The following is a 22,126-nucleotide window of genomic DNA, read 5'->3' on the forward strand; positions in this document are numbered from 1 at the left end:
TTGATGTACTTACCTGGAATAAACCTTTAATTTACCACTCAGACTATGTACTTCATTCATTAACCATCACTACACATCCTTTTCCCCTTTTCTATTTTTGTCCTAGATTTTCCCTTTTATCAGATTGATCTTCTTTATTTCATCACTTGGATTCCAGTTTGGTTCCTTTCTTCATCTTGATGTCTGTTAGAGTTTGTTACCTTGCTGATTTGTTCACTTCAAATCTTCATCTTTATTTAAGAGCTACAAGATTGCAAAGGAGATTTATTATTTTTTATGGGTTTGTTTTCTTCCTCCCTCGGTCCCACTTGGGACACTTGACACATTTAACATATATTATCCGGTGGAGTATGGCTAATTAGAGAAGTCACCTTTTTCTTGAGCAGTCAAGAAGGGGACTTAGCAGATGATATCTGCATCCAGTTCTTGATTATTGGTGGAGAATGGGGGTTGGGGGATGGTGGGCCCCGATATATTTAAATAATGAAAGATGCACACTAGATACATGCCATATGTTAGGTCTACTGCTCTTCCGATCTTAATTTTTTCTGCACTTTATAACGTTTGTGTTGCCTGGTGTCTGAAGGTTCTTGAGAGAGGTAATAGAGTAGCATCCAAATGGAAGTCTTGGTTAGGCCAACTATGTGGCAAATGAAATTAGATAAGAAATTGTAGGTGTCAAGATTGCTATAAAATAGCGACAAGGACAAGTGTGAAGAATCACATCTTTTACAAATGAGGACATTAGATGGGTCGAGCTCAGCTGTGGGACTGAGATATCGCAGAATGTTCTCTTGATTGTGTGGTGATCGAGGATAGGTGGCATGGCAAGAAGCCTATGGCAGAGGAACCCGCCTACACAAAGGGATGTTCCTGCTTTGAAAGACGTTGGTACTTACAGGGCTTTAAGTGGGATGAAAAAACTGGGGGGTCTCCCAAAGGGGTGTGGCCACTAATTAGGGGCGTGGCTTTTAAACACTTGCGCTAAAAATCTGTTTTTAGTATAGTGTGCCGCCCCAACTTGTATTTGGCTGTTTCTGTCATTGCATCCAGATATGTGATACAACAAGTAACATCATACCTACAACACGTAAGGACTATTGGCTTTGTCAATGGTTATTAGTTGCATAAGATAAATAAGCTGCAACTATATCTTGTTACATATAATATTGAAAAAGCTTCAAATTAAAGCCCTGGTGACCATACTACAATTTTGCTGCTCCTCTTGCGTTTCAGAAAAAGAAGGGAAATCCAGAGAGAAAATGACTCTCTCTAAAGGATTTCCCTTCCCCCACAAAGCTCACCTGGCATGACGTCATGCCGTAACTTCTCCATTAGTGAGAAGTGAGCAGTGTGGGCGGCGCACATCCATGTGCTTGTTGTCTCAAAACGGGTCTCTATCTGGCTTCCGGACTGCAGTGACAGTAAACTGCTGTCACTGCAGTCTGGAAAAAAACGGACCGCATGTGCCAGGGCTCAAAACAGAGCCTGATAGAGACCCGTTTCGAGGCCTCTTTTAAAAAACTCCCGGTGCTCAGACCCCTTGAGACCCGGCCCACTTAAAGCCCTGGGTACTTAAATTAGTTTAGACTTTTGCAGGTGAAGAACTTTTCCCAGGACAGAAGATTCGGGTCATTTGCTTGAATTAAGATGGTTCCTTTGATGTCGGTGTTGATACTGAGCTTTCTGTGTGGCTCAGGAACAGGGCACCCAGCCTGCAGCCCACTTGGACCTCTGATGTTGTTCTCATAGTGACATTTGACTGGAATAAGTTATACCATGTTTCAATCTAGTTGAGAAGGAGAGGAGGTCGGTGTTACTGATTTTAGTGTTAAGGCTTAGATAGACATCTGTGTTAAGGGTTTAATCATGGGCCCTTATATGCCATGCTTCAGCCTATTTAGTTGATGGTGTAATGCAGTGATACTCAATGTTCGGCCCTGAGGTCGTATGCAGCCCTCCAGACCTATACATGCGGGCTGGGCTGCTGTTTTCTGGATGCAACACTATGGTTAAAAAAATAATTTAAATAAACAGGCAAGCCTTTATTTAAATGTTAATTGAAGTTAAAGAAAGGAAGTAACTAGGTTGCCCTGCACTGCCTAACTGTAGGAACACCTTCATTTTTAAAGACCTATTACAGCAAAAGTGTAAAAATATGATAAGTTCTCTTCAAAAATAAAAGTGTATTTAATAAACATGCAGAACCATTTCACCTTAGTACATTAGATTACATCAGTGCATTGAGAATTATTTTCTTTTCCAGTGATTGTTCTCAAATGAAAATTGAGAAACATTTATTTTTCTCCACCCAAAAAACAATGTCAATAGTGAACTAAGAAGCGAGTCAGTATTTACGTGCACTCTTTGGTTTACCTGGTTGCCTAATATACGTGAACAACATTATAGTTTATTAAACCAAACACGGGAGAAGGTTTTCTGCAGCACAGATCCTGAAGTCCTGGTTCTCTTATATGCAAAAATGAAGAATAAGGAGGGAAAGTGAAATAAAACAATTGCCTGGGATGAGGGATCACACAATTTGGTAAAGTGGGGGAGCGGGGATTAATCCCAGGTTTTCTGATTTCACATGGTACAATTCAACCACTAGATGCAGCCCTCAGTCACACCATAAACAAAACTTCTTGGCATCTGGTAAAATGTTTGCAAGTACCCATGGTTTAATGGATAGGGTATAGAGAAATTCTTGTGACCATCATACAACTAAATTATTCATTATTTAGGCTATTGTAGCTATGTAAGAAGGCACGCCCACAAAGTTATTGAAAGACAAGAAATTCAAAGATTCACAAGGATTCACAAGCCTCCCCTATCCACTGAAGGACTGGGTTTTTCTAAGACACAGCGGTGCCAGGGGACAACACCTGAAACCTTCGTGGGTAACCTGTTCCAGCGTACAAATGACAGAGACACGGGACACTTCCTTCGGCGTCAAAGACTCGAGGTTTATTTACTGCAGGGAACACAGAAGTCACGAGAAGTACATAACGTAGGTTCGCGGAGCCTGATTCGAATTGCTACGGTGGGTCGCTCCTTTTATACACATTTCTCTCATAGGTTAACATGATACACAAAGGTTTACAACTTGGTTCCCATCATAAACGCCAAAAGAGGTTGCTTTCAGGTATTCAGGGCCCGGAACATAAGTACGGAAACATTTGGTGGGTCCCAACTGTAAAAACCCATCTTCCCACCATTAGTACATTCCAATCGGCAGTAAACAGATCGAAGAAGGAACAGAAACAGGTGTAGAGGAAGGCAGAAACAGTGGGGAGATCGGAAAGGGTGTAAAAGGGGTGGTATCGGGAAACACGAGCTGCAGGAATGAAAGGGACGTGCCTAATGAGATGCACGGCTAAGACAATAGACCGGTACGGCAAGATGAGCCTCGAGCGAGGCCATCTGCCTTACAGTATCATCCCCCTCATCATATAGACACTTTCAAAGGAAACGTGTCTTCCGCAAGAGTCTTGGGAATCCCAGGGTCGCGAAGCGGACAGCGTCCGTTCGCTGGCTACTTGAGGGCAAGAAACAAAATGGATGCCGTATCTAAGATGGAACCCGTGGGTACAGATATAGAAACCCACGAAGCAAACAAACGGTTTAGGTTAGCACAGCGAAACTGCGTACACCCACTAAACTCGTCATTTGCGGTTCATAGATACCAGACTCGACCATATTCGTGCGAGTCGAAAACACCACTTACGATCGTCACGGAACCTCAGACGCTCCTTTTGCCCTCATGTAGGCAAGCACTAGTCAGAATCATATTCGATATTCATCAGACCATCTAGATGTTGTTGCAACATAATTCTATCCATCTGAGCTCCCTTGGTAACAAGTGGCTGTCTCATACACGTTGTAGCACAGAGGCCACATAAGGCAGGACCACACTGCACGCAAAGGCAACACGTGAACAGAAATGCTACAACAACTCCGATGATCATCAGAATCTTCCAACCCCAAGTCGACATTAGGCCCCAAAACCACCCAAGTAGCGTCCAATCCCCTACGTCCACGTGTATGGACTCAGAGATCTTATGCAACTTTGAGATGGCTTGATAGACAGTCGGAGCGTTATCTGGAATGAAAATACAGCAGCTCGAATGGATCACCTTACATACTCCACCTCGATCTGCTAAAACAACGTCTAAAACCATACGGTTTTGTAACGTCATGAGCCTATCCGCCTGAAGTTCTGCGGTGATATTACCGAGGGCACTGGCAGTGATATTAGCTGTCGATTCCACTACTCGGGTCAACTGTCTCAGGTTCCTACTATTGACCATAGGTCCCCAAAACGGAAAGAAACCCTTGAAAAAGTCTCCTGCTTCTTGACCGGCAGTGTCCTCTTCGCTAATCACGCCCCTCACAATTCTAGTCTTGTGGTAATCTGCATCAACGGTGAACGTCGGAGGCAACAAATTTGCAATATAACACGTGCCCGCAAAGTCGGAGGGCAACCACGTATACGCACGATCATGACAGACGAAGTACGTACCCTTGGCAGTCAGAAACACAGGGGAAGAGAGCATCGGTAAGACATACATCTCGGAGCAAGCACTCTCTCCAAGATGAGCTCTCGGTCTTCGGCCACGACCTTTTAGACAGAAGTTACCAAGGTGGGGTACGATCCATATCGGAGACGAGCTTCTAAGCTGTCTTTCACCCACGAGCGCACTATACTCAGCCTCACTTAGGTCCCTATAGGCTCGCACCTCTTCCTCTGGGATGAGCGACGGCTCATAGATATCCCTATCTAAATCAGCGATCGCTATAGCCAAAGGCTTGTGATACGGACCAGGACCAAAGTGGGAAGGACGTGGCTCTCGATTGGGGTAGGAATCTAGTGCACTTCGAAACATTGTCTGAAATGCTCGAGCTGAACCCTGGGAACTATAAGGAAGGACCAGATATGGAATTCCCTTATCCGTGGTATGTGGCATTAACCCACACACCCAACAATTAGTAGTATTAACCACTAACTGATGCTGATGAAGGAGCTGAATGAAGGAATTATTTCTGAATTCCGCACGTCTAGCCTGCTCGTGTTGAGGTAAGATATGGAAGGAATGAGGAGAAACAGTGGAGGTAGTTTTAAGTTCAGAAGTAGGAGTAGGTATGGCAGAAGGTAGGAAGTACTGTATCATATAATACACCCCACCCACCAATAACGAGGAAACAATTAGAAACAGAAGGAACACCTGAAACATAAAGCATTTTGTACGAGTAATTTGTTGGAGTTTGAATCTTTGCGCCTGAGCTTTTTCCAAATCCACAAGCTTTGAAAATGCCATCCTCTAAAACCGTCCGCAACGTTTCTTGACGCACTTCGTTCTGTGTAGCAGTAGTCAATCCCTAGGAGTTCCCAGGAACCGACGGTCTTCGACCTAGTGTCAAGACCTTCTAACCAGAAGGAAGTACACGCGCGGCCCTACGGTACACCTGGAAGCAAGGTATCTTAATTCACAAATATGTACAAAGTCTCTCAGCTGTGGAAGCAAAAACACAGATGTGGAAAAAAACTCAATATTTACAAAATCACAGTTATACGAGTGTTTAGACTGATCGTGGCAATGGGGTAACGTAAATGTCGAGGAACAAAAGCAAATTTTATTTGTCCTTGGTATTAGATCGCAAAAAGTATCGGCTCTTTCCAGGACGTGTCTGTTCGTCAAACAATGGATCCGATGAGGGAACAGAGTTCTGTTGATCAGTCAATTGTTCAGATCTTGAGCTTTGTGGTGACAAATGTTCAACAATGTCGTTCTGCTGCACTGAGGATTCTCCGACAGGTTGGGCGTCGCTAAAAGGTACGAAGGTCTGCAATGTTTCAGTTTCAGACGAAGCAATGCCTTTCCTCACCCACGAGTCCGCTGCTAAAGGTATAGGTACCTTTTTGGTGTGGGTGGCATGCACCCAGTTCTTCCGGCCTCCCAAACGGACAGCAGTTCTCGTGGCAAGGAGGACCTGGTAGGGTCCAGTAAAGCGAGGTTCAAGGTTACGTTTTCTTCCAAAGTTCCTCGTCACCACCCAGTCTCCGGGCTGGAGCTGGTGGCCTGGACCCTCCGTCTGCGTTGGCAGTGCTTCAAAGACCTGTTGGTGAATTAACCTCAGTTTAGCAGTCAGATCATGAAGATAATCAATCAGCATTGGGTACTCAAGATCAGAAAACACACTCGGTCTAGGGACCCCCCAAACATTCGCAGGACGGCCGAACACTATTTCATAGGGGCTGAGCCCTACTCGGGAGTGTACAGTCGCCCTTGTTGACAACAAAGCTAGAGGTAAAGCGTCAGGCCACGAGAGACCAGTCGTAGCCTGAATCTTTGCTAGTTTGAGTTTAAGGGTGCCATTGTACCCTTCAACCAAACCTGCTGACTGGGGATGGTTGGCGCTGTGGAATTTCTGAGTAATTCCAAGGCCCTTACACACACTCTTCATCACACTCCCCACAAACTCACTTCCGTTATCAGACCATACAATCCGTGGCATTCCATACCGAGGAAAGTATTCCTTCAGTAGGATTTTCGCAGTGGACAGGGCAGTATTGTCTTTGAGAGGGTAGGCTTCAATCCATCGGGAGAATGCGCAAACCACAACTAAAACGTATTTCAGGTTATTGCATCTCTCCATATGGATGAAGTCTAGCTGAATCACTTCAAAGGGACATGAAGGTGGAGCAAAATGGCCAGGAGGTGTAGGGGTTCCTTTACCGGGATTGTACATCATACATATCATGCAATTCTTCACCAATCTCTCAGCACACTTCGTGATACCATCATTCTTCCACACAGGAGACAACAACTTGCAGATACCTTTCGCACTAATATGTGCTAACCCATGTGCCATCGTCACAACAGCTAGTACATACGCATCCGGCAACATCCATCTCTTATGCTCCGACAAATCAATCCAACAGCCATTCGCATCCAGCTTTCCCGTACTCTCTTTCCACATCGTCTTTTCAGTCTCGGTGGCCTCATTCTGTATCGTTTTCACACTCTCGATGGTATCCTCGCACATACTAGTCTCTGTAGGCCACCTAACCGAACTCGTCACATACATCCTAGTGCTGAGGTTCCGGGCAGTCTCCTTAGCAGTCTCATCCGCAAACGCATTACCACGACCAACATCATCCGTCACCTTACGATGCGCACTACATTTAACAATCGCCACCTGCTTAGGTAACGTAAGTGCATCCAAAAGATCATTCACAAGTTGTCCATGCTGAATCTTAGTACCATGGGATGTCATAAAACCTCTCTCTCTCCACAATCGTCCAAAGCTATGGGCGACGCCAAAAGCGTATTGGCTGTCGGTAAACACATTCACCCGTTTCCCTTTCGACAACACACATGCTCTAGTCAAAGCGATCAGCTCTGCAGCTTGGGCAGAGTTCTGATTCAATCTCGCAGCTTCCACAACAGTATTCAAAGTTACCACAGCATACGCAGTCGTCACATCACCATTCGGCAATTTAAAACATGAACCATCCACATACAAGGTCCCATCGGGATCTTCCAAAGGAGTGTTTTTAAGGTCCACGCGACCTTTTGTTTCCTCCTCAGTCCGTAAGTAACAGTCGTGAGGGGTTACTTCATCTGACTCCATGCTAATGGGCAACAAAGTCGCCGGGTTCAGGACATTACAACGTTTTATCTGAATATGACTTGCCAACAGCATCAACTCGTACCCAGACAACCTTGCACTCGTCAAGTGCTGAGTTTTCGTACGATTTAAGAGAGTGTCAACTGCGTGCGGAACCATCACCGTAAGCATATTATCCATCACCAATCCTGCAGATTGTCGGATGGACACCGCAGCTGCCGCTGTTGCTCTCAAACAACTCGGCAATGCTCTAGCTACCGGGTCCAAGGTCGAGGAAAAATATGCACATGGACGTTGCTTACCACCAAAAGGTTGTGTCAAAACACTCAACGCACAACCTTCTCTCTCGTGAACGTATAGTGTAAACGGCTTGCTGTAGTCAGGGGTACCTAACACAGGAGCCGAACACAACGCGTCACGTAGTTCAGAAAAACTTTTCTGACATTCTTCCGTCCATGGTAAAGGAGTTGGAACATCCTTGCACGTAAGAGCCACCAATGGTTTCGCTAGCAATGAAAAATTTGGAATCCATTGCCTGCAGTATGACGTGATACCTAAAAAGGCACGCACATCTCTCTGAGTTGTTGGCACAGTCATTCGGGCAATCGCTGCAATTCTCTCTGGGGTCAACCTTCTTCCCTCCTTTGACAATAAGTGACCTAGATAGGTCACTTCTTGACAACAATACTGAAGTTTAGAAGGAGACACCTTGTGATGTAAATCACAGAGATGCTGCAACAACGATACCGTAGCAATTTTGCAGATGTCCTGAGTATCTGCAGCCACCAATAAGTCGTCGACGTATTGGATCAAGGCTGCACCAGCCGGCAACACAAATGCATCGAGTTGGCCCTTCAAGGCTTGGCTGTATATCGATGGACTTTCACAGTAGCCCTGAGGAGCATGTTTAAACCGGAAGCTGCGACCACCAAGAGAGAAACCGAAAAGGTCTCTACTCTCTTCAGCAATCGGAATGCTGAAGAACGCATTCTTCAGATCGATCACCGAAAACCAAGATGCAGAGGCTGGAATCAGAGTCAGTAGCGCCGTGATGTCAGGCACAACAGGGAACTGAGGAATCACAATTTTATTTACCTCCCGTAAATCGATAACAAAACGATAAACAGGTGGTTTCGAAGGGTCAGTACGTTTTAGAATGGGGAGTACAGGGCTGTTGCACACGTTTCCCCGAGTCTCCTCAATGACATCCTTCTCGATCAGGTCATAGATGATTGCTAACAATGCTCGCTCACCATCAAGGGAGATACGGTACTGGGGAATACGTGGCAATCGCACATTAGATTTTAAGTGAACAACATAAGGGGAGATGTCAAGCAGGCCCACGTCATTGGGACCTGTTGCCCACAAAGATGCAGGAAGAGAACTCAATTCCGGTGGAAGCTTATCGAGGGACAAATACATAGGAGAGACAACTCTCTCACCCAAAGTAAGCTTTACTCCCGCAGGAGAACAATACAAAGTCGCATACAGACGTTTTAGCAAATCCAGGCCCAAGAGATTTTCACCACAGCCAGTGGTCAAAATCAGCGGAGCTTTCAGCTCACGAGGCCCAATTGTAAGAGGCAAAGGGCACGAAACCGGATTGCTAACAGGGGCGCCAGAGAATCCAACGGAAACATTTGTTAAGCCAGACAAAGGTGCGCCAGGGAGTTTCGAATGCATGATGGAACTTTTCGCTGCACCAGTGTCCAACAGAAAAGGCTCAACGACGCCCGAGGTGGCAACTGCGACGTAAGGCCCTCTCTGATCAACCAGAACTGATACTACTCCCTCTCCTTGTCTATGGCTGTCCTAGTAATTACCGTCGTCAGCATCCTGATCGACCTAATAATCATCTACATTGTACTGAGCAGATCGCCCTTGCGACGATCCGCGCTGATCAAAACAATTATTGGAATCAGAAGTATTAGTGGAACGATCGTTCTGAGCACCACGACCTCTACCACGTGATGTCTGTTGAGAACCACCACGACCTCCTCTAGACGAATTACCACTATTACGCTCATTTAGAACTGGGCAATCGAATTTTAAATGTCCCTCATTCCTACAATAGGCGCACTGATTGTACCCCAACGAAGATCTCTGCGAAGAGGAATCATTTCGTAATTGTGACCTATTAGACTGAGACTGCGATCGATTACGCTGTTGCGAGTCATTCTGATTCGAACGCGGAGGATACGCCTGTTGCAACAACACTTTCGTTTTTAGCTCTTTCGTCTTCTTGTCAGCACGATCATTCTCTTCTTTTTCCCTATTCTCATAATATTGGGCCGTAGCCAATATTTGAGCAGAAGTAGAAACAGCCCACGCACTTTCCGAATTACGCAATTTGTTGCTTAAGTCAGGCAGTAAATTGGAAACAAACTTATCCACAAACAATCGCTGACCTCCTTCAGTACCCATGTCTTGACCACTATGGTCAATGAAAGCCTCCTCAAATCTCGTAAAGAAATCAGAGACACTCTCGTCCTTCTTCTGTTTGCAAGCAGACAGTTTGTCCCAATTTACCTTCATAGCTGGCATAAGCGTTTTCATTAGAGTAATAATTCTCTGAGGCAGAGCCGTAATGAGCTGTTCAGGTTTAGCCCCACCAATTTGTCGTGTATCTGCCGCAATAAGAGCAGCCCAATCACCACCTAATTCTGCCGCATGGTTTTCCTGACGAATCTTTGCCCATACCGGTTGCGGTACGACGTTGCCAAACAGCATATCGATATCAGCAAGATTCATTATCGTAGCATCCACGAGCTGCGATAATTCTTTATAATACCCTGCAGGATTTTTGCGAGGGTCAGGCAAAGATTGCTTCACCTGCAAACCTTCCGATCGTTTCCAAGGAAGATGTATCCACATTCTCTGAAAGTGCGGCAAGATGATAGGAACGGCTTGAGCATCACCTGGCATCCACACTGGTGGAACTTCACGCATGGGATACTGACCGGGTGCTTCTAACGGCCTCTCAATGTCTTCTACGAACAATGCTCGAGGCATTATAGAGGGACGAAAAGACAATAATTGCTCAACAGCGCGTCGAACATTAGAGTCCACTATCATTCCGCTCGAAAACTGAAGCTGCAGATTAGTCAAAGCAGTCAATACATCGTCAGATGCATCGGCCGATATTTGATCACGTAAAACCTTACACATTTCTTCGAAAACATATCTTTGAGTCGGTATATTGAATTGACAAAACGTATCAAGAACCGCACGTGGAGGATTTCTAAGAGTGTGTTTCATCCAACCCATCGCCATATTATATAAGGCGGCACGTTCCCGATTACCGGGAAGCTGACTACGTCTTTGAGGACCGTCCGAACCAGCGGACTCAAGAATAGGTCCAAGAGAATTAAAGAAGTTAGCAGCAACAGAGGGGGTACGACGTCGAACAGATGGAGAAGTATAACATAGGGGATTAACAAGAGAAGAATCGGGAACAGAAGAAACAGCAGGAGTAAGTAGAACAGGAGCAGCAGCGGGAGCAGGAGTATGAGGAAGTACAAGCGGAGGAGCAGTAGGAACAGAAGTAGGCAAAGGAGCAGGAATAGTCGGAAGAACGGGTACAGGTTGAGGAACAGGTTGAGGAACAGGTACAGGAGCAGGTACAGGGGGAACCACAGGAACTGCGGTACCCTGTGCGTACGGAGGTGGTGACTTCAGAAGATAGGACAGTAAAGGGTCCTCAACTGATTCCTCCTTCTTATCCGACTCCGTTGGCAAAGCGGGGTAACATTTATCTATAGACATACGCTGAAGCCTATCGAAAACTTCCTTTTCCTTTTCCTCCTTATCTCGCTGAAACTGTTCTGCTTTCTTTACTATAGTAGCAACACCATCTCTCTGATTGCGTTTCGTCTGTCTGATTTCTTTCTGTTTGGCTTCTTTACGCCACAACCGAAAGGCATCAAACATGGCCGGCCTTGATTTTTTCTTAAACAATTTAGCCTCGAGGTTATCTAAAATCGGGGTCTCAAAACTACCATGGGGTGGCCAACTAAGGACACCGTCTTTTTTAGTATAGCGAATCCAATATTCATTAAAGGTAATCGGACCTAACCCATGCTTGCTATATAATTCATAAGTTGGAGTTCCAACCGGAGGTATCGGACACGAGTCCTCCAGTCGGGAATCCGCACCACAACGACCAAAGCAACTAAACAAAGTACTACGGCCAGGCATCTTGCACACTAGCCGAGTTTCACAAACTTCAAGGGTTACGGGATTTACCAAGTCCCTGCAAAGAGCAAAAACCCTCGGTTTTTGGCGACTGCAGACGTCAAATATCACAACAAAGAACCAAGTACTAAGAACCACAAATGCAATGGAACCATGCAACAACTAAGCACCCACAACTAAGGACTATGGGAGCGACCCACAAATACTTAACTCAAAGATCGATGGCGTCACCAGGAAGGCCCGTCAATCGTCTCGCTGTACCAAGGTCTACGCCAAGCGCCAAAACAGGTCTACAGTCAGGGCAGCAGTCCGTCGCAGCCGTCAGGAGGCGGGAATCTTCGCGGGAAAAGTCGTCGGGCCACTTGTTTCGACAACAGGATCGATGAAGCGGGGTGCACCTTCCCTCGGAGATTTCACACGAAGTTCCTCACGATCGTCGGGCTTGGACCGGTACCACTGATGCAGCCCCACGTTGGGCGCCAACTGAAGGACTGGGTTTTTCTAAGACCCAGCGGTGCCAGGGGACAACACCTGAAACCTTCGTGGGTAACCTGTTCCGGCGTACAAATGACAGAGACACGGGACACTTCCTTCGGCGTCAAAGACTCGAGGTTTATTTACTGCAGGGAACACAGAAGTCACGAGAAGTACATAACGTAGGTTCGCGGAGCCTGATTCGAATTGCTACTGTGGGTCGCTCCTTTTATACACATTTCTCTCATAGGTTAACATGATACACAAAGGTTTACAACTTGGTTCCCATCATAAACGCCAAAAGAGGTTGCTTTCAGGTATTCAGGGCCCGGAACATAAGTACGGAAACATTTGGTGGTTCCCAACTGTAAAAACCCATCTTCCCACCATTAGTACATTCCAATCGGCAGTAAACAGATCGAAGAAGGAACAGAAACAGGTGTAGAGGAAGGCAGAAACAGTGGGGAGATCGGAAAGGGTGTAAAAGGGGTGGTATCGGGAAACACGAGCTGCAGGAATCAAAGGGACGTGCCTAATGAGATGCACGGCTAAGACAATAGACCGGTACGGCAAGATGAGCCTCGAGCGAGGCCATCTGCCTTACAGTATCATCCCCCTCATCATAAAGACACTTTCAAAGGAAACGTGTCTTCCGCAAGAGTCTTGGGAATCCCAGGGTCGCGAAGCGGACAGCGTCCGTTCGCTGGCTACTTGAGGGCAAGAAACAAAATGGATGCCGTATCTAAGATGGAACCCGTGGGTACAGATATAGAAACCCACGAAGCAAACAAACGGTTTAGGTTAGCACAGCGAAACTGCGTACACCCACTAAACTCGTCATTTGCGGTTCATAGATACCAGACTCGACCATATTCGTGCGAGTCGAAAACACCACTTACGATCGTCACGGAACCTCACCACTCCCCTGCCTCCCAGTCAATAACTACTAAAAAGTGTCCTCTTCTGCAGTCCTTTAACATAACTATAAACTTACTTCTGCCTGTGGTCCTAAAGATTCCACAATTTTTGATTGGGAGCTAGTGGGAATCCCCACCTCTTACCATTACTAACACAAGTTCCAGTTACTCATGCCAATCTAGAGAGTAATAGAGTTCTTTAGGAAATTTAGGCTACGTCTTTTCTTTTCTCCACAGGAGTATGTCTCATCAAATGATGCCACTCTTCTTATAACCACCTTCCTATTTTGTCCCACTTAGTTCTTTAATTCCACTGGAGGTCCAGACATTTGAAAATTTAGCTTTGAGGGGCCGATCAGTCCTAAAAATTCTAGATCATTTGTCTTTTACAACCTAAGTTTGTGGGACAGACATTTTCTATTGGATCTCAATGAAAATGCAGTAGATCGTGATTAAACCTGCAGATAAGGGCGGTGGCACTGTAGTTCAGGATTCTATGAAATATAAAGAAGAGCTTTCAGCAGTTCTATATAAATCTGTCCAATTAATCCACAATTTAAATACAGACTATGGTTTAGAAAAGTAACCACCCAAGTTTAGGAGGAAGGCTAACTTAGTACTAATTCATGTATACATCTTAACAAAAAATCCCCCAGGGCTCCAGTATTTATTTATTTTTTATTTATACGATTTGTAAATACCCGTGGGTGTCTCGGCGCTAGGGACAGCGAGCATAAACCAGACAACAGAAGAACTTATTGATGAAACAGCCAGGTTTTTTGTCAATTTTCTAAAAGCTAGTTAAGACTGGCTGGCTCTGATATCAATTGGGAGGGAGTTCCAAAGTTTTGCTGTGGCAATGATAAAGCGCTTGTCACCCCATGATGCGATTTTAGTACGTGGGACCTTTAGCAAATTTGCTGTACAAGAGCGTAATGCCCGATTAGGAATGTAAGCATCTAAGGCTTTCTTAAGAAACAGTGGTCCAGAGTTGCAGGAGGCTTTGTAAACAATGCACAGGGCTTTAAACTTTATGCGGTTCCTCACAGGGAGCCAGTGATACTGTTGAAGTATATGCGAGTTCGGCTTATATTTAGGAGTTCCTGATAACATTCTGGCTGCTGAGTTTTGGACTACTTGGAGTTTGTGGATGACCTTACTTTGGGCATTAATGAGAAGACCATTACAGTAGTCAATGGTAGACATGACTAGGGTACTTACTAATGTTTTTACCGCATTTAGGGGTAAAAAAGGTAGAAGCTTTTTTATTTTTCGCAACTTATGGAATGAAGATGAAACCACAGAGTTGGCATGGGGAACGAAGGACAGCCTGTTGTCAAATATGACACCCAAATTCCTGACCTTGGTGACTGGCAGTGGTAGAGGACCCAAGGAGGATGGCCACTAAGAAGAAGACCAGATGGGGGACAATTTGCCAAATGTCAAAAACTCTGTTTTCTCAGACTTCAGCTTAAAGCAATTGTTGGCCATCCAGCCACTGATGGCCAGCATGCCGTTCTGAAAGTTGGCTGCTACTTTATCACCATCATTGTGTACAGTAAGCACCAGTTGAGTATCATTGGCGTAAGATGTGAGGCCCATCCCTGTGATGACTTTAGCTAGGTCCGACACATAGATATTAAAGAGAGTCGAATGATGATCCTTGAGGAACACTACACGGGAGGGCCAGTTGAAAGAAGTTTAACGTGCCTAGATTCACCGATTGTGTACGGTTGGCGAGAAAAGAGGTCAGCAAGGCTCTAGCTGTATGTTTAATACCTATTTTTGTGACACGGTCGATCAAAATGGCATGATCGACCGTGTCAATAGCTGCTGAAAGATCCAACTGCATGAGGACTGCCGTCCCCCCTGATCAAGAAAGATCCTGATATCTTCAGATGCTTTAATGAGCGCATTCTCAGTTCCGTGGCCCTTACGGAAGCCGAATTGTGTGTCATCCAAGAGTTGGTGATCTTCAATATACTTGGATAGCTGGATGTTCATAACTTTTTCGAAAATTTTAGCCAGAAAAGGCAGACTAGCTATGGGTCCATAATTCTTTGTATCGTTGGGATCCATATTAGGTTTTTTTAACAAAGGTTTGATAATGTTTTTTTCCATATCCTGGGGTACTTTATACTTTGCCAGTAGTCCATAAAGTGCTGCCCTGGGAGACCAATACTGTTTGGCTGTGGCTCAGTACTGAACCATGAGGCCAGTATCAAGAACTGTTTATGAAAGATTTTGTCCCTTTAACCAACACCCATCTAAGGGATAATGTACCTTTGGTCGGTACACCTATAGACATGCCTTTTAACAGTGAATTGGGGTTTCTTGTCACCATGGATGTAAAAGCGCTCTATACTACTATCCTCCTACATGAGGGCCTTGAAGTCATTGCAAACATTCTAAAAACATGTCCTAGTCTATCAGAGTACCAGCATCCTTCATATAATGTCACATGGAGATTGACCTAACACGAAACTAGTTCCTGTTTGACGACAATTGCTATTGGCAGTGTGAGGGAACGTTAGTGGGAGCAATGTTTGCTCCCAGTCTTTATATTCTCTTTGTTAACATCCATACTTTTTCTGACAGCGACCCTTTCTTGGTTTGTTTTCACTGCTGGAAAACATATATTGATGATTTCTTTCTGATTTGGACCTGTACTATTAATGCTCTCACTGCCTTTGTTCCTTACCTTAATTTTGGCCAACCTCAAATGTACCTATCAGAGTACCAGCTGCTCCATTGACTTTCTTGACCTGATCATAAAGCAGGTAAAAGGCAGACGGGCTACAACCCATTATAGAAAATGGTCAGAAAAGAACACTTTACTGGTATACGATGGATTTCTCCCCAAAGCCCTGGGGAGTGGCCTCACCTCTGCTCAGATTTTAAGTCTGCATCCTAATTACACTTTCAAACAAGCTAGTTCACAAAAGCCAATATCTTAATGCAATTTTTTTAGTTGAGTGGAGACCTTTGCAAGTTAGTAAGGTCTACACTGAAGTCTGCTATGAAATGGGCAACGTCCTCTCCTAGATGCCTCTCACTCCTAAACCCAAACCTGAAACTGATATACCTATTTGTGTTTCAACTTTTTGTAAACACATAACTAAACATGACAACATTGTAAAGAAACACTTGGTGTACCTTGACCCACCTTGCCTTTCTCATGAAAGAGACGCAGCAACATTAGGGACCATGTAGTACACGCTAGGGATTCCTCCTCAATGGTAAGGGATTTGATAACAAAACATGGGGCTTCACCAAAATTGTGAGGAATTTTAAATGTGGGAAGTGTGTATTCTTCAAGCTTACGCTCAACACCAAGGCTTTTGCCGCAATCAGAGCAATCTTGAGCTTTAGTTCTTCCCCAACTTTAACCCTCACAATATTAGCTATGGTACTTTGTGCTCTTGTGGCTTAATGGATGTAGGCCAAAGAACTTAATAAGTGGAAATGTGCATTACTCAACTCAAAAGCTGAATCTGGTGCAACCACCCACTTACCTCATACTACATGCACAAAAGGCCACACAGAGTATGCAAATGACAAGTAATTGAGATAAATGGCACATCACAAAGAGGAGGAGCCCTGGAAGAAATTTTACAAAGACAAGAGGGCAAATGGATTCAAGGCTTTGATTCAATTAACACTGAATTTAATTCAGCCAAAGAATGGCACAATATTATAACAACATGAATGAACAAATAATACGCTGGGACCTTCTTTACTGCTCCTCCCCACATTGCTACGTAGAATGGCCCTCATTATGATGTTGGGTGTGGTATCTCTCATGGTATCCCTATGTTATGTTATGTTATATTTTGTTATGCTATGTGATGGGTACTTTTATAGCATGCTAATCACCCTTGAGGGTATTCAGGCGCTTTGTAGCAGGTGTATGAGGCCGGCCCTGGGCTCTTACTTGAAAAGCCAGGTCTTCAGTTATAGTCAAGAAGAGAGGAGGAGCTCTGTTGTTGTGGGAGGTCATTCCAGGATTTAGTGGTCAGGTAGGAGAAGTTGCGGCCCCATGCTCTGCTTTTGGGTATGTGTGGGATGTGTGTGCACTAGTGAGAGACCGGTAGAGCAGAGTTGTCTGGGAGGTGGTTGGCTGGCTCTCAATGGACTTGTGTCATCATTAACAGGGGTTTCTGTGAACAATATCCAGATAGTGGTGTGATTTGTTGTTTCTTACACTATTAGATTAGACTAAGTGTCATATTTATCTCTCTCTATATATATATATATAAATTGTCCCTTATTCAATTGATTGATTATTCAAGTATGTCTTCAATCGTTAAATTATTTCTTCAAAATTCATTTTTCGGCTTCTCCATAAAGTATCTCTAAATTGCATGAATTTGCTTCACAATTTCTATATTTTGTCCTTTCTCAAATGCTTTTCTACTAATGCCTGTTTAAAAAAGTTCTAGTATTTCCGTCTAAGCTTAGTCCCTCAGGCTTAAATGATGCATCTCTTGCTTCACTTTCGTTGCCTCCCTCCATCTTTATTTGGGGGTCTAAAGCAGCATGCACACTAGGATTGCTCTATTATCAAACAGCAATGGTTGCACTGTCGATTCCTGCCCCTATATTGGGAATTATTTGCGGTCAGGGTCTCCTTCCCGGCCTTCTCAAGGATCTAACTGCTTTCACTCCTTTTCTGTTCATTTTTACCCAATTTTGAACTAATTTGATGAGTGAAATTTCCTTCTGGTATCGGACTCATGAGTGGCATGAATGTCCATTTATTACATTTCCTTTATTCCAGATGTTCATGATTCTCTTTAACCCCTTCGATGCTCATGACGTGCTCAGCTTGTCATGCAGTACACTGGTCGTGTGCTGATGACGAGCTGAGCTCGTCATGAAGTATGAGGATCTGAATATTTCAGCACCCAGTGGGAATTGCTCTAGCAGCCAAGGTGTTAAGGTAATACTTGTTATTCTTCAACTTAATGAGAACCCTTTTTTTGGATTCACCCTGATTGCTTCACAATACTTATAAGTGGCTCCTGAGACTTTTTTGTCAAATTTATTTTAATAGAGTTTTATATAGCGCAAAATTGACCCGCAAGGTATTGGGTATCAGAGCGGTTTACATGAGCACCAATTGTGATACATGAGGACACATTCATTTTTGTTAGGTACAGGTAGATTAAGTTCTTTGCAGAGAATCACAGAATGTTGTGCGTCCTTGCTGAGACTCGAACCCAGTTTCCCAGATTTTAAGTTGACCACCCTAGCCGTAAGGCCAACTCCTCTCCCCTTGTTTCTTTTAGCACTACATGAATTCAATACACTGTTGCATTAGGGCATCTTTCATAACTACTACTTGTAAGTGACTTCCTTACTTAATAGCACTCAACTATGAGTAATTGTTTTCTATGCTAATCTCATGCAGGTGCCCTACCTCCTCTTTCCATCCTGATGATGGCCTTCTTAATTACTCATGAGGTTGAAACATCGTCAACATCACAGTTAAAAGACTAGGTCCTTCAATTGATATGTATGGGCTAAATTGGAATTATTCCATAGATATATTATGGCTCTTCATAATGGACCACAGTTGTTTGTTGTTATTATGTACATGTATACAGTGTTACACGGTTTGACACGAGGGACACTAGACACTTTTTTATTATGTCTTCTTTCTTTATAATCGCTTTGCAAAAGTATAATTTTATAATGTAAAAGGCTAGTATTGTGCCCGGTTTACTAAATACTCTAAACAATTTATTTGTTGGTTACTTGTAACTCATTGATTTTCTTTCTTTGGCAGTCATCGATTGCAGTGACTGTCTTGCTTGCATATTTTATATCAGTAGTTAAATGATAACTCGGTGTACCACTGCACCAAATACAAAAACAGTTCGCACCAGTAGTATAGAAATGAGGATTCTTCTTCCATAAAAGTTCAAACAATAAAACATTTTTAAAAATTTGCCAAGCACTATTGGTCCATATTCCAGAGGTGTTATTCTTCTGACGGACAGACTGCCAAAATCCTTGAAATAGTCTATGGTAATATTACAAAAAATACATTGGAAACCGAATGTCCCTTCTCACTTGATTAATATTAGTTATTGTTTAATAACGGTTGCTATTTTTCCCAAATTAGATGGTACTCAAAATATGAAACCTAGAAAGAACGAATTGCTGAGCCAGTCTCGCTAGGATTTGACCAGCAAGTTTCAAACAGATTTTATAATGAGGAACAAACACACTGAGCCGTTCAAGGTAAAAACACAGTAGCCTCAGATGCCTGGGGTCGCTGCGTTGTTATCCTGTGTGTACTGAGCATTAAGTAATGGCAAGTCTGTTTGAAGCTATTATATCTGCAGAGTTGCCTCGTCACCACATGTCATATATTTCACCTCTATCCAGTCTTTGTGTTCCATCTAACAACACGTTGCCTAATAAAACGTTTAGTTAGTCTTTCCAGCACAGAAATGACCCTACAAATCACAACATGTTATCCACTTTTCATTTAATATACACAAATGGATAAAGGTGCTTCAGATAACATGGAGTCAGTATCTACATTTATCAAGTGATAATGTCCTGTTGCGTTTTTAGCTTCGGTGTCAGGTTAGGAGTCCGAACTTTACTACTCCTAAACTGAGAAAAATCCTAACTTTACGACTTTCGGTATTCACAGAAGGCATTTAGGAGTCCTAAAGTTAGGAGTCCTAACTTTACTACTCCTAAACTGAGAAAAATCCTAACTTTAAGACTGTCGGTATTCACAGAAGGCATTTAGGAGTCCTAAAGTTAGGACTCCTACCTCCTGTGAATACCGAAATGAGTAAGTGCCTTCTGTGAATACCAGAATCAGTAAGTGCCTTCTGTGAATACCAAAATGGTAGTAAGTTTAGGATTTTTTTCTTAGGTTAGTTCTGTGAATCAGGCCCAATAAAACACACACAATTGAATGTTGCGTGATCTAACCCTATTAGTCTGCAACGATTGTTGAATGCCCTGATGCGTTGTCCTTCTAGTAACTCTCTGAAAACTCTGGATATGATTTTCGGTACAGGAGCTACGAGGGACATTGACACCTGGGAAACACTGATTTACAGGGAATCAGTTATTAGATTTTCTCTTTTATAACCGGCTGACTTAGAGTTCCCAAGAGACTGCCCATAAACTAAGTGTTATTCTGCTTTACTAGTCACTTGCTTTCCCCCAGTTCGCTATGTTCCAGTTTTTTTCTTATCCAATATTGTCCCTTTCGATTGTAACCTTTTCTTTGATATGCATATGTGATTGGTTTGGGTTGGTACTCCTTCTGATGATTGTACTGCAAATATTACCTTCCTCTCCCTCAAATTGTAAAGCGCTCTGATATCATTTGGGATCATGTTTGCGCTATATAAAACTTTATAAATAAATAAGTTCAACTACTTTGTGTAACAGGATGAAAATGTTAGTTCTCCCTTAGGGGTCATACACTAGACCTGTTGACCAAGGTATGTCTTGCGAAGGTGCTCCAGAGTGTCTTCGGTGGTGCCTCACTGTGAATGCTTGTTTCTGATACTCCTGTTAATATGCTTGAAGACCCGTTGTAGTGATCTTTGTTGCTAGTCAGAAAGCTTACACTGGTTGAGGTTTGGATGCAGGGCTAGATTTAAATTTTAGTTTCTTGGTAGCCCTAATCTCAACATTGTTTAATAGTGCTTCACTGTGGTCTTTCTTGTATAATATTTAGGTTTAATTGACAAACTGCAAATATAAAGTGCATACTCATGTTTAGGTCTCGCCTAGGCAGCGCTTGTGCTGTCTTTTCCAGACATGTTGTATTAATAATATGGGTTTCAGCTCCACCCATTTCCCTGCCCATGTTTTTAATTGGCTCCTTTGACTCGTCTTTCGGGAATGCTCATTTTTCTTTGCTGAATTTGTTTAGTAGTCCCTGCTTAGTCCCTCGTTTTTCAGTGTTGTAACCTCAAAAAGGCAGACCCTCCGCCATTTCGCAATTTAGCGATTCACAAAAAAAATGCGAAATTGACAGATTAGCGAGATGGCTGCGATATTTGCTGATTTGGCTGCTAAAAAGGGTCTGCTTCCTAATGAGCTGAAGTTCATTACTAACTTTTACAAATCTTCTGTCTTCAAGGAAATGGTAAGGGTTGTGTGATTGGAGGGGTACAGTTTCTCGGGGTAGTGCACGCCTGCTGAGCATAGTTGGACTAGTATAATCTGTATGTTGTCTAGTCATTATGGACTGAGTCCTCTTCTTGAACGCTGAGCAGGGGGTTGTGGGGGCTCGTGGGGGGGATGTACAGCGTTGACTCGTGGAAGCATACTTACCTGTCTGTAAACCCTCTATCCCGGGAGGGCCTTGATTTGTTCAGCCATGTTTTGTTTCTCCACTGGAAATGCTCTGGCGTGAGATCATTAATTATATCCTTTTCTGCGCGAGTTTCAGCGGCCGTAGCAGATCATATCAAGGGAACTTTAGTACTCAGCACTGCAGGGGATTTCAGCAGCAAGCCGCCTGACTTCAGGAGTCTGTTTGCTGCACTGAAAACCTTTAGAGGGCCAATTTTAGTTCTGCCATGCAAAGCGAAAAACCAATGTCGGGATACAGAAATCTGTCAATTAATACAGGAAGGATTTTTAATATTTTAATTCACAGAGCTACCTGCTCTTCAAACCAAATCATTTGTGCTACTTATTCATGCATCATCATTTCGGCATCATCAGGCAAGCTAAAGTAAGGCCCTCCACTGTGAAATAAAGATGTCTGCAAACTAAGATTAGACAAAGGTTCAACTTCATAGTTCCTAGCGGGTCCTGAAGATAAGACTTTCAATTTGAATGCAGATTTTTGAAAGCAGTAAGAAAACCTCAAATTGGAAAAAAAAGAAAAAAACTAATTTACAGGCCAGCTGTCA

General features: G+C 43.6%; 1 protein-coding gene across 2 annotated transcripts in view; it reads left to right on the forward strand.

Annotated features, from left to right (window-relative positions):
- Positions 1-22,126, forward strand: part of TNS1 (tensin 1) — a 1,287,061-nt gene that overhangs the window by 9,820 nt on the left and 1,255,115 nt on the right. The window lies entirely within an intron of this gene.

Source organism: Lissotriton vulgaris, chromosome 2_1 (genome assembly GCF_964263255.1).
Source record: "Lissotriton vulgaris chromosome 2_1, aLisVul1.2, whole genome shotgun sequence".
Classification (NCBI taxonomy): domain Eukaryota; kingdom Metazoa; phylum Chordata; class Amphibia; order Caudata; family Salamandridae; genus Lissotriton; species Lissotriton vulgaris.